Raw genomic sequence first — 13930 nt, 5'->3', positions numbered from 1 at the left:
ACCTTAGAATTCAAATCGATAAATGTAACTTCTTCGCTACAAGCACAGAATATTTAGGACACATCTTGACCACAGAAGGAGTCAAGCCAAACCCCACCAAAGTGGAGGCAATTCAAAAACTCAAGCTGCCGCAAACAGCAAAACAGATAAAATCCTTTCTAGGAGCAACTGGATACTACCGTAAATTCATAAAAAATTACGCTAAAATAGCTCAAGCTATGACGAAGTATCTAAAGAAGGATGTGAAAGTAAACGTCCATGATACACAATACATGGATGCCTTTTATAAATTAAAAAGGTTACTAACCTCTCCACCGGTGCTGAAGTACCCGGACTTCAAAAAGAAATTTGAAATCGTCACAGATGTGAGTGATTATGCCATACGGGGTGCACTGATGCAAGTAGAACCTTGAATGAGCATGAAAAAAAGTACTCAACCACAGAAAAAGAACTTCTTGCTATAGTATGGGCAGTTAACTATTTTAGGCCCTATGTCTATGGTAGGAATTTTGACTTACTGACCGACCATCAACCACTCAAGTGGCTACAGACAAAATACAAAGGGAAGGATATCAATCCAAGGTTGCAAAGGTGGATACTTAAACTAGGCGAATACGATATCAATATCGGCTACATTAAAGGTAAAGAAAATACCCTAGCCGATTTCCTAAGTAGAATAAATAATGATACAGGTGAAATCTACTTAGCAAAATCAAATGAACAGGTAGAGGATAACATAGACAACATAAGCACTTGTGCAACAATACATTCCCAAGAAGAGGAAATCAATGATCATTTTTTTCGTTCTGGATACAGTGGTCAACCGTTTCCATACCCAGATAATTTTAACCGAGCATAAGAATCAAGAGATAGAAATAATCGACAGGAAAAGGAAAATATTTATCAGCCTAGATGATATAAATAGCGGTTTTATGTCTGACATTTTCCGAAGATACCTGAAATCAGGAAAGGTAGGAATTTTTTCCGAACTCCCTGATAGTGAATATAATACCGTACAACAAAAATTGATAGAATTATTTAATGGAAGAATAAAATTCTTCAAATGCTCACATCATGCCAAAGACATGCGGGATGAAGATGAAGCCTTCAGATATATTAAAAACTATCACTTCACAGAAAGTGGCCATTCAGGCATCAATGAAAACTACGAAGGATTAAAAAGGCTCATATACTATAAAAATCTAAAACAGCTTATTCACAAATTCATAAACAATTGCGATATATGCTGCCAAACTAAATACGATAGGAAGCCAATAAAACCGAAATTCCATTTAACAGAAACACCCAAGGATACTAACGAAGTAGTACACCTAGATACTTACACAATTAAAAAACACAACTTCATGACCTTCATTGATAAATTTTCTAAGTTCGCAGTAGCACTCTTTTTAGAAGACAAAAATAGCATCACATTCGTCGAAACTTTACGAATGTACTTCGCTATGAGAGGGAAGCCTAGACTATTTATAACTGATAATGAATTTAATTCCGTAAACGTAAAGGACTTTTTAAGAGAAGAAGGTGTCGAAGTTCATTTTACCAAACCCAATAGTCATACAGGGAACTCGGACATCGAAAGGTTTCACAATACGATAGGAGAAAAATTTAGAATCATAGAACTAGAATCCCGAACTTTATCAACAAGAGAGAAGATGTACAAATGTATTCAGACCTATAACAATAATATCCATTCAACTCTGAAAGCAACACCTTCAGACGTAGCCTCAGGAAAAATTGATAAAAAAATAATCTACGATAGGATAAAAGGGACTAAAGAGAAAATCATTAACAAAATGAATACGAAAAGAGAGAGTTATACTGAAAATAGAAGCAGTGGACACGTGAGAAATTATAGAGCTGTTAGACATAAGCACGAACCCAGATACAGAAAGTTACCACTTCAAAACACCCATACAAGTAACATTAAAAGACCAGGAAAATTTTCAGGTGCTATCGATATCAATGCCTCTAATTTTCGTAATGCTGATAATGGGAGCAACGGCAACAATGATAACTGAAGACATCAAAAACGAAGACGGACTCGCCGAAATAAAACTTGAAAACGTACAAGTGATCACAGATTTTGACATCATCCTTCACATAATCAGACCGCAGGAAATAGAAAATATAATTGACGCACTAGAAAATTTAGCTAGAGACTCTAAATTGACCGAGAAAGAACAAATTCTGACTCAGGAATTCACAACATTACGGAGTAAACTTTACACACTATTACCACATAAACAAAAAAGAGGATTAATTAACATATTAGGTACAACAATGAAATGGTTGTATGGAACTATGGACGACGATGATAGACAGAATATAGAGCAGCATCTCAAAGTTATGGATACGAACAACCATATTTCCATAGATACCTTAAATAAGAATATAAAAATTAACGATAATTTCAACAAAACATTCCAAAGCATCCAAAAAGCTATAGAATCAGATAGAAGACAAATAGCCCTTAAATTTAATTCAATTCAACAAGAAAATCGAGAAATCCATAGGCAACTCCTATATCTAGACATACTGCTAAGGATTAGGACACTCAGTAATAGCATAGAGCACATTCAGAATAATTTAGCATCTGCTAGACTAAACTTAATGTCCAGCAACATTCTAACCCCGGAAGAGATAAATAGATATAATATCGATATATTTAAGTTAGAGAACATTGAATTAGGAGCAGCCACCTCCGCAGGTAACATTATATTTTCACTTAAAATTCCGACTAATGTAACTACAGCAAAACATGTATTTATAACACCATGTGCAAATAAAAATTTAGAGGAACTACAATTTAAAAGCGAACATATTGTAGAAATCAATAATACTAGATATGTTTATTCAAAAAATTTATATCAAAAGAATCTGAAAGTTTCTAATTCATGTGTAATCAAGAAAAATTGTAAGAAAATTAAAAATAGTAAAGAAGAAATTATGGAAATTGAAAAAGGCTTAATAATTATAAAAAATACAAAAGGAATCGAAATAAATAGTACATGTAACGAAAGAACCTTATATTTAATAGGAACTCATCTCATTTCATTCGATAATTGTGAACTTAAAATTAGAAACGAAACTTATAAAAATTTAAATAAATCATTTACACAGAAATATGTAATACGTTACCTTGAATCGAATATTAATCATACACAACTCGAACCTACTTTTGATGAATTAATCATTACCCAAATTGAAAACGCTCAAAAAATTGAAGAACTTACCTACCACAAGAAAAAATATCAAATCAACATTTGGCTAATAATTTCATTCATTGCAGCAATTTCTTTAGCTTTGTTCGTAATTTTTGTCCATTTTACAAACAAACATAAAGCAATTGAATTAAATATAAATACAAAAACCCAGGAGTGTTTTCAATCAAGGGAAGGGGGAGTTACGTCACCTGGCCATTCCACTCCAACAGAAAACCGAATTGAGGTTGACTGGTCAGCGTAACGCTACACCTAACAAAATACTTCAGTGCATTGTACCATCGTATTGCACAATAATAAAGAATTTGTCAATAAAGAAGTAATAATAAGTGCAACGACACTTTTAGATTGCCAATAATTTCAATTGAACAATAAACAAACCAATTTTGCTGACTTAGCTTAAATAGTTAATAAAATAGCTTGTAAGAACTTTTTAGATGCAGAAATGTAATTTCATTTACTCAATAAAGAGCGTCTTAACGCTAATAAAATATTTTTTTAGTTTGCGACACGCTGCAAACCTTGTCTCGCGCGGTGTGGCGCGCTAACGCGGGCCGCCGCGAATCTAAGCAAATTTAATGTTTGAAAGAGAAATAATGGCAATGGATTTTATTTCGTTTTTAAAAAGGTAATAATGTCAATTGACTTTATTTCGCACCAGGGTGGGAAATAAAGTCAATTGACCTTATTCCCGTTGATCTTATTACCTGTCACAGGAGTTACTATTTGGTTCTTCCTGAGCTTGGTAAATTGGTTATAAAAATAAAAAGTAAGTCAAGGCTCTCAAAGGCTGAGTTTTGTCATCAAAAGTAAGGATTTTATAGTCTAATGGCCAATTTCAAATGAATATTTAAACGGCACTTAAGTTTAATTGAGGATAACTGTTAAAACACAATTTAGCTTTCGTTTGGGCTTAAGATCAACTTTTTTTAAATATGCCAAACAATTGGCAGCATTGCTGCTTGTTCCTTGAAATTGTTGTTGCATTTGCTTGTTTCTTTACATTTTCTGCTGAACAGCTGATTGTATTTTGGTGGGATTGATTAAACAACCTACCAATCAATCTTGGTTGTTTGGAATAAACACATATCTCATATTTAAATAGCCAATATTGGTCAATTAAGTGCAGATTAAATCAATGATCTGAAAATGAATAGTGGAAGTTAATCAACAATCTCTATTTAAGTAGGCCATCTGAAATCGGGCCTAACAGTTGCTAAATTTGAACTATTACACATTCATTCAGACTTTCAACACATACTCCTATAATAGTTATCTGACCTCTCGCTAGTTTTTCGAATGCATGCAAAAAACGAGTTTGGTATCATGTTATCCAAAATAGGGGTCTTCATCGAAAGTGATAAAGGGATAAATTGCTTAAAATTATTAGTTTATCCGCTTTCTTTCATGAACGCACCTTGGTAATTAATTGCAAACTATTGTTTATTATAAATAGATTTCCATACAAAGTTTGAAAGTTCATTTTCAAAATGATAAATTTATTATTTTATCAAGTTTATTAACAGTTTGTCACTTTTGATGAAGACCCCTAATATGCGTGTTGATCTTGTCATGCAAACTAAGGGACCTAAAGTTCTGGATCGCCTGCGAACGGCAAATGGTTTTTATGAGAAGCGATTTCTTGGCAGAAGTACACTCGGAGGTTTGAAAATGCGACGACCGCAGATCGGGATTTGCGTAGAGCAACATTTACTGGAACTTTATATGGGATTAAAATAAATTTGAAAAAGTTATTGAAATAGTAACTCTTCCGACTATGAATTTTTGAGGAAAATTATTCTTTTTGACTATTTTAATAAACAAATTTAGCAAATCGGAATAATTTTAACATTTTAACAGGCAGGAAAAACTTAATAAATTTTGCTTAAATTTAAGCAAACCGGCAACGCTGATACAAATACATACTTACTTTTTTGGTAAATCTACCTACTTTTGAAAAAATTTTCCGTAAATTAAGTACAATTTTATAATTAAATTTTCCTTCTCTGATGGAATATCAGCTGAAAAAGAGGACCAGGAACAAACAGATGATTGATCTTTATTCAATAAACATACCTACCTCCAAGTCAAAACTAAACATAGTTAGCAGGGTCGCATAGAGAATCTGACACAAATTAATTGCCAATTAATTATTAAGCAATTAAGGCGTAAATTGGTGAAAAGTTTCTTAATTGCTAATTAGTTGCCAGTTTGAACATAGTCTACTATTAGGCGATACCATTAACTAACCCTTCATATGCATACATTTAAGTTACGGATTAACATCACAACTGCTTCAACTTTTAGCATCAAGTCATGAGGTGCAAATCCCTTGCTCCTATTTACTCCTGCGGATATTCAGAAACGACAGTAGATATCGACAGCATAGTAAACATTTTCTTCTACGGACAACACATTACCCATTTCCTTATTAACTATCTTGGAACAAAATTGATCGATTTTTCAAGTGGTTTTGATTAATTACACCAGGTTGAGGTTCAAATACCCCATCGACTTAATCTCGCAAAATAATCTCTTGTGGCACTTATGTATCTTGAGTTCGGCGAGAGTTCTCGCCCCTCCCTAACCCGAAAGAGGAAACTAAAATAATCAGATTCTCTGAAACTTATATTTATCGAGAGTTTAAAATACTTTACCGTACTCTCAGTTTGTCCGCCAGGATGTTGCTTAAGTTTACCAGCATTTTAAAATTATACATACAAAATTTAAAATAAAGCAATTAAATTGTTCAAATAGACGGAGACCAAAAAACTCATCATACTTCAGATCGATTGAAATTTGTTAGTTTGTTAATATATAAATCGAGATCCGGAGGGCTGGCTGCTGAACAGTCTTGATTATGCGTTTTTGGCGATTAAAGATGTTTATGAAAACCGATTACTCAACATACTTCAGATGACTTGAAATTTAGAAAGAATTTTATTTACAGTGTAAAGAATATGAACTCAAGGTTGCCTGCCACTTCTATTGGTCTTAAAGTACTGCCAGCCCATGATGAAAGTGCATTGTTGCATCTATAAGTCAAAATAGCTCAGATGACTTGAAATTTTTATAAAATTTTATTTACAGTGTATTTAAAATGAATTCAAGGTTGCCTGCCAATTCTGATGGTCTTAGAGTACTGCCAGCCCATGTTGAAAGTGCATTGTTGCACCTATAAGTCAACATACTTCAGATGACTTGAAATTTTGATAAAATTTTATTTACAGTGCATAAATGAATTCAACGTTGCCTTCCAATTCTGAGGGTCTTAAAGTAAAAACAGCCTTTGTTAAAAATGCATTTTCGCACATATAAGTCTACATTCTTCAGATGACTTGAAATTTTTATAGAATGTTATTTACAGTGCATATAAAATGAATTCAAGGTTGCCTGCGATTCTGATGGTCTTAAAGTACTGCCAGTCAACACACTTCAGTTGTTACGGTTTCAAAAAACCAAGAAGAAAATCTGCCGTTTGAAGTCAGACGTACGGTTTTTATCCAATTGCAAAAACCAGAAAGTGATGTCAAAATTCATAGATACATGTTTCAACTACAAACTCAAGTGCCCGGTGAAAAAAAAGTCTATTGAGAAAGCAAAGGTGTGTTGGTTGAGTCACGCCTTAAAACAAAAACATGCTGAGTTATCTTCATGTGAGTTACTGGCCTACAAATTGCATAAATCTTTGGCTTGCAATCTTTCGTTCGACGTTTGGGAACATTTCTTGATTAAATTAAATGCGAAAATCGACCGCTTATCGCAACAACAAATGCAAAGGAAGAGAAAAAAGCTGAGAATATTGGGACAAACAAAAGCTTCCAGAAGGGCAACGAGTAAATTCATCCCGAATTTTATTATCAATAAATCGGATGTAATCTTAGATGAGAATGAAATTAAACTTCTGAATAAAGGCTTGCATTTCACGTTACCACACAAATCTCCACCTATGCAGGATATCATCGTCGATTCAGAGTTAGCACTCAGCAAACTGTAAACCGAATTTGCGGAAAATGTGCGTTACAATATAAAACGTGTTTTTTCTTCACAGCCTACTTCAAATTACAACAAAAATTCAACTTTTTTGCATGCCACTGTCAAGTCGTTAAATATTAAGAAGATTTTCATAATTAAAGCCGACAAAGGCAATGGTGTTATTGTATTGAATGAAGATGACTACAACAATGGTATGAGCGCCCTTATTGCGGAAGGAAATTACATTAGTGTGAAGAATCCTCTCCCAAAAATGAAAAAGCAGGTATTAGAATATCGCAAAAAATACGCTGATGTGTTTGGTGTGCATTAGGACAGTAGAATGCATAAATCTTATAGACGTGTGCCGTGTATCTATGGTTTATATAAGGCTCATAAACCGGGCAATCAATTTCGACCTATCATCGCTGGATACACTTCACTTACTTACTTACTTACTTAATTACTTCAGTAAACTTAAGAGTTTCTACAATTTTTCAATCAAAAATTCACTTGAGCTGATCACTAAAATTCGTAACGTGAAGTGGAATCCAGATGAGTGCTTTGCGTCGTTCGAGAAAAGGTGCTTTGGATGCGTTACGCGTATGGCTCGATAAACAAAACATCAACTCGTTCGTCGCCAATACTCTGTTCGATTTAACGTATTTATGCGTAAGTCAGTCGTTTTTCCAGTTTAGAGGTGAATTCTATGAACAAATTGATGGTTTACCTATGGGTTTAAATATAAGTCCTTTTTTGTGCAATTTGTTCATGAATACAGTAGAAGAGCAATTAATTAAAAGTTCATTGTTTCCACGATTTTACTGTCATTACGTTGATGACTGTGCTATCATTATTGAGAGAGCTAAAATTAATCAAACACTGAGTTTGTTTAATTCAGTTTATACTGGAACTCAATTTACATGCGAATCCGAAGTCAAATTTGACGAAAGACAAATGTGATAGTCTGGATAAACCGGGTGTGTATACAGTCACCTATGCTCACAAAAGCGACAACGGGGGAGTATGTGGCACGAAATACGTAGGGCAATCGACTCGCACAGTGCGCATAAGGCTAAACGAGCACCTTAAATATATAAAAAACCTCGATCCGAAAAGTGGCATCGCGGAACATGCAATAGTGAACGAGCACTTTATAAATGAAAATAATTTTAAGTTAACTAATCTGAATCTAATGTTAATTGGTTAAATATTTTAGAATCCTTACATATTCATGTAAATAAAAAAGTGATTGTAAATCGCGATAACGGCCCACATTATTCTAGTCTGTTTTCGGTCTTATAGTAAAACTTAGCTTTCGTGTTTTGTTTTCGATTGTTGTGTTGATGTTTAAGTCTCTTTTACACTTGTTACATTGTATTAGTTTTAATGTTATTGACTGTGATTCCTTTTGTACATCACATTATTGGCTATTTGCATAACAATGGTTGGTTGAATATCAGCAACTGAAGATGACACCACGCGCCTGTTGAAACAATTGTTTTGGAAAATAAACATTTTTAAACGAAAAAAGGTGTTTTGTTTTAACTCATTCTAGTCTGTTGACGTCGCTTAGCACTCATAATAAACTTTTAATACTTCAGATGACTTGAAATTTTTATAAAATTTTATCTACAGTGTATATAAAATGAATTCAAGGTTGCCTGCCAATTCTGTTGGTCTTAAATTACAAACAGCCCATGTTGAAAGTGCATTGTTGCAAGCATAACTAACCATACTTCAGATGGGCTGTCCTTTTTACAGCACATTAATAATAATATAAATAGATGAAATATCTACAGCCAGGCCATTCTGATGGTCACATCATATGAAAAATGTCAAAAACGTCATTTGCAGGAGTGCGGGCGCGTGGGGGAAAACGTATTTCGTTCATATGCCATCTTAACATAGTGTTGCTGAAATGAACAGAATAAAATGGGGCTTCTGCATATGAAGACTTCAGCTACAGGGTTTTTCCTTGATTAAAAATTTAAATATGTTATTACACTTGGTCGCAAAAATATGTTTGCAAATTCCCCCCACCCCAGCCCCCTAGGTTGAAAGCTTATTTCGAGAGGATTTTAAGCTCATAAAAACTTTCGTCCTTGGCGAGTCCCAAAAATGGCCGAAATCGATTTTCTTCGTAACTATTGTATTTATTACTAAATTCCAATGTGTGACACATGGTGAAAAGCTAATTTCGATTACTGTGTATCTTTCTCAGATCCTCTTACCCTAGAATGCCTCATTAGCCTACCAAGTTCAAATAACTCAATTTATACCTAATTAAATACAACTTTACTCTTTATTGAATTAAACATTTTAGTTAGCGATTAATTTTTTGATAGGAGCGTAAAAATAAATTAATAAATAGGAAGTATTACAGTGATTTGAAATTTCGATTTAAACCGGAGAAAGTGTTGATGTTCATAGATAACTCATACGCCAAGCACGCGAGTACTTTAGGCTGGTAGGCAAGTAATCAAGGAGACTTGGGATCAGTGTTGCCACAAAGATTTTTAATTTTTTATCAAACCTCTAAAAAAAAATTACCAAACTCAGAAAAAAATTACCAAATTCGTATGAGCATAATATTTTAAACAAATTGCAAATTATTATTCGACGTATGTAGATAATACACCACGTCTGGGATTGTGGCCAGCTTAGATCTATTTATATTTTTCGACCGAAAAATGAGTTCTTCCCATTCTTTTATGACAAACTCATAAAAATGCATGATGTCGCTGCCGCGTTCAAAAAATTCATGTCACCATCGACTGAGCGTTTAGATAACGGAGATGAACAATTTACAGCTGTTTTTAACATATATCGTGTATATAAATTTAAAAATCACCGCAATTAATTTTTTTTAGAGTTTTAATAGTTGAGTGGAATTCCAAAATTTTCTAAACTTTCAAAACTTTGTGAATTTGGGAAATTTTACTAAATCACAATAATTCAATTAATTCAATAAAATGATGAATACTAGATTTTTAGAAATCTTTTATTTTTCAAAAGTTTTGAGAATTGTAGGAATTCTAAGAAATTTTTTCTAAGTAAAAGTGTCGAATATACAAGATTGATCAAACGGAATTAAAAGTTTTCGAATGTTGAAAACATTTTTATATTTTGTCTTTTTGAAAATTTAAATATTTTTCGTAATTCTTGAAGATTCAAAAATTTTTTGGATGTTGATGTCAAAATTTTCAAAAAATTTAAAATTCTCAAACTCTGTTATATCAATAAAAAATTTTGGAAAAGTTCAGAAAAGAAATTTTAATATCTTTTAGAATGCTAAGAATTTTCTATTTTTTACACACGAGTACATGAACATAAGAATTTTTCGTCAATTTGTGATGTTTCACATTTTTACATTTGAGGATGGATTTTAGGATAAATAAAATTCTCAAAATTTTGAAAAATATACAAATTTCTAAAGTCTCAATAATTTTGTACATTTCAAAATATTCTCATTTTACCAAAATTTCTAGAATCTCTCGGTATCTTGTACCAAGGCCAACAACTGTGCCAAGTTTGGAAGAAATTGGTGCAGCGGTTACCAAGATATACACATGTAACCATAAGTGGGCGTAAAAATATTTCATATCATACGTCAACAAAACCGATACCGATTCGAAAATTGTCGCTAACTGGTTACAGAATATGTCGCTAACTGGTCACAGAGTCTGCCTACAAAAATGATATCGTCCGATTCAGATGGAACAAAAATGCTTCCAACAAGTAAGAGTATAAATCTTTCATTTGAATCAGTATTAAAAGCTCTATTGGCTCCTACATTCAGGTTTTGATAGGCGAATCTCCCCTGAACCATTTTTTCCATATTTTTGGCCTACGTGCGCTTTTATTCGAATCCTAAATGTTTCGGTACCGAGTATCGAGAGTATTGGATACTTGAAAAGTATTGACTCAGCACATCACTACTGCTGTCATCTCGACTGTGACGTCAGCAAAACAGCTGATTCTGTCAAATTCACTGCACTTTCGTAAAGTATTTACAGTAAAAGAAACCACTTTATTGTATCTTCTTTTATCATTGGGCGCGTTTATAAGGCGTAGCTGTTTAGCTTAACTGCTACGAACTGTTGGCAACTGTCGGACCCAACAATTACGTCTTAGAAACGGCTTGATGAATATGCTGCCAAATGAACAGCTGATAAATGTAAACAAATGAAATTGCAATAAATAGAGATAGTTGCGCCGATAGTATTTAGAATTTCACGCTGAGCTGCCGCCGTATTGAAAAAATCTTTAAATGTTATAATGAATTAAACAGTGTATAATTATGTAGCAAACATCTTAAAAACATATATTTATAAACGTGGTATTAGTATAAAATATTTTAGTTAATTTATAACATCAGTAATATAAAATAGAATAAATTTGTTTGTAACTGCCACCTAACAAAGCGGCGTTAAATTTAATACAAGCGGCGTAAGTCTATACGATCAGCTGTTTAGGCTAAGCCCAACACGTTGAATTCAGGTAGCGTAAAAATTTTCCGCTTGAAAAATGGCGGAAAGTTGCGTTTCGAAGACAACTACTCAACAATTTAACAACAGCTACGTCTTAGAAACGCGCCCATTACAAAAAACACATTCTATCGAAGATTCCATTTTTATAAATTAGCGAGAAAATCTGTAAAAAAATTTAAAATTCTGACAGATAGGGACTGATTAATCATGACTCATGTGACCAGCTATCCCATTTACTGGCAATTTCCTGTCAAGAAAGTCAGTCTCGCTCATATTCACGGGAATGGCATTTTTACATTTTTCATATGACCATCAGAATGGGCTGGTTGTAGATATTTCATCTATTTATAATATTAATAAATAGAGCTGGGATACTATCGATAGTACCGCCACTCGATAGTTTTCGAAACGATATTTGAAAACATCGATAGTACTATCATCGTGATATATATTGAATTGAAACGCTCAATTGCTTGAAAATTAAATAATTCATAAATTTATAAAATTTATAAATTATTTTGTAAATTAAAGAGATTGTATTTTTTTTTTTAATTTGAGTGCATCAAAAATTATGATAATAAAATAAACTTATTAACTTATGCGTCTGAATTATATAACTTATATACATACCCTTGCATCCCCTTGAATAGCGACAGGAAAAATCTGAATTTATTTTTTATATGCCAAAATTAAAATCGGATTGTGTTTGTCCCTTTTAAAAGGCAAAGAAGTGAAATTGGCTATCAAAATACATTTATAATACTACAAAACAAACAAAATAAAAGATATTCATTTAAATGGACAACTCATTCTTATAAAAGTTCAACTGAGATCAAATACGGAGGCGTATATCAAAATCCGGACGAAGGAAATTATTAACATTTTACCATTTTATAAGAAAACGAATATAGTACTGCTCAAAACAATAGCACCACAACATTTTTTAGCAGTTTTTACTACTTTTTTTGTTTATCTAGTCTACTTATTTAAAAAAAAATTAACTGGGTGAATAAGACCAATTCTTGTTAAATAATCTGAGTTCAGCAAAAAAGCTTGGTGCATATTATTAGATAATGAATCCGTTAACGCAAAAGATAAAGTCAAATATCATTTTTTGCAGCCCTTTAGCTTGAAGTTAATCTCAAAGTAATCTATTTTCAATAAAATTTGTATTGTTCTCTTGATAATTGCACTGGCCTATAGTCACAAGATGTGTGGTTGCAGTCTGTGGCGCATGCAACAATCGCCTTAGCAACATCCATGAAATCACCAAACCATTAGCAACACCAATAAAGTTGCTATGCCTTAGCAACATCCATGAGGTTGCGATATTAAGAACCGCATTATACTGCCAAACTGTAAACCATGTTTGACTTACCCCTGTAATTAGAGGTAGTTTGTGGTTCGATAAGCAAAGATACCGGAAAACCGTAGGTTCGATCGAGCGTCTAGTGGACATGACAGTTTTTTCCCCAAACGCCAATTCTCTATTTAAGCCGGAGTAAGCCCAGAAATAGGATCAAATAATAAAAGTTGCGATCTTGTGTGGTTTACGCATGTGCAGTGAGAAAGTTAAAAGTTCTTAGCAAAACAGTTACCAAAAAAAAAGGTGAAAATATAAAGTTATATTGGTGAAATCAAGTTCGTAAGAAGCGGATTTGTAAAGATTGAGCCACGGAGTGATTCAGAGGCGGCAAAAATAACTTATCAGAAAAGAGCCCGTAGGAAGTTGAGGTAAGACAATGCCACAAAATAATAATTTATACATATGTATGCACATGCTAATGGGTACTATTATATATGTATGTAAAGTACGCACCTACCCATGTATGCGCAACATAATGAAACGGAGGTAAATTTATGAATTTACCCATGCCTCCACTTGTTAACCGACAGGGCGTAACGATTTTATATATTTTTTGTCACTTTAGGACAACACCGGGTTTTAGCCCAGGAGCCGCAACTACGGCCTGAAATACGGAAGACCGATAAACAACCAGAAACTTACCTGCAGCAATCCACCTGTTTGAAGAAGATATTCCCAATAAGGAAGGGCGCAACATCACCAGCGATCTGGAAATAAATCCAGCAGAGGACGGCAGCAATCCAGAAACACAGCTGAGGTATTAACATAGGTGCCACTGTTAACTACGTGTAGGCACCCACTCACTGTACACAACGTTAACACCACACCGCAGAATTATGAGCGCGAGCGGCAAGTGC

Source organism: Rhagoletis zephyria, unplaced genomic scaffold (assembly GCF_001687245.7).
Source record: "Rhagoletis zephyria isolate East Lansing unplaced genomic scaffold, Rhagoletis_zephyria_1.1 Rzeph_scaffold_00918, whole genome shotgun sequence".
NCBI lineage: Eukaryota > Metazoa > Arthropoda > Insecta > Diptera > Tephritidae > Rhagoletis > Rhagoletis zephyria.
Note: the sequence above shows the minus strand (reverse complement) of the source record.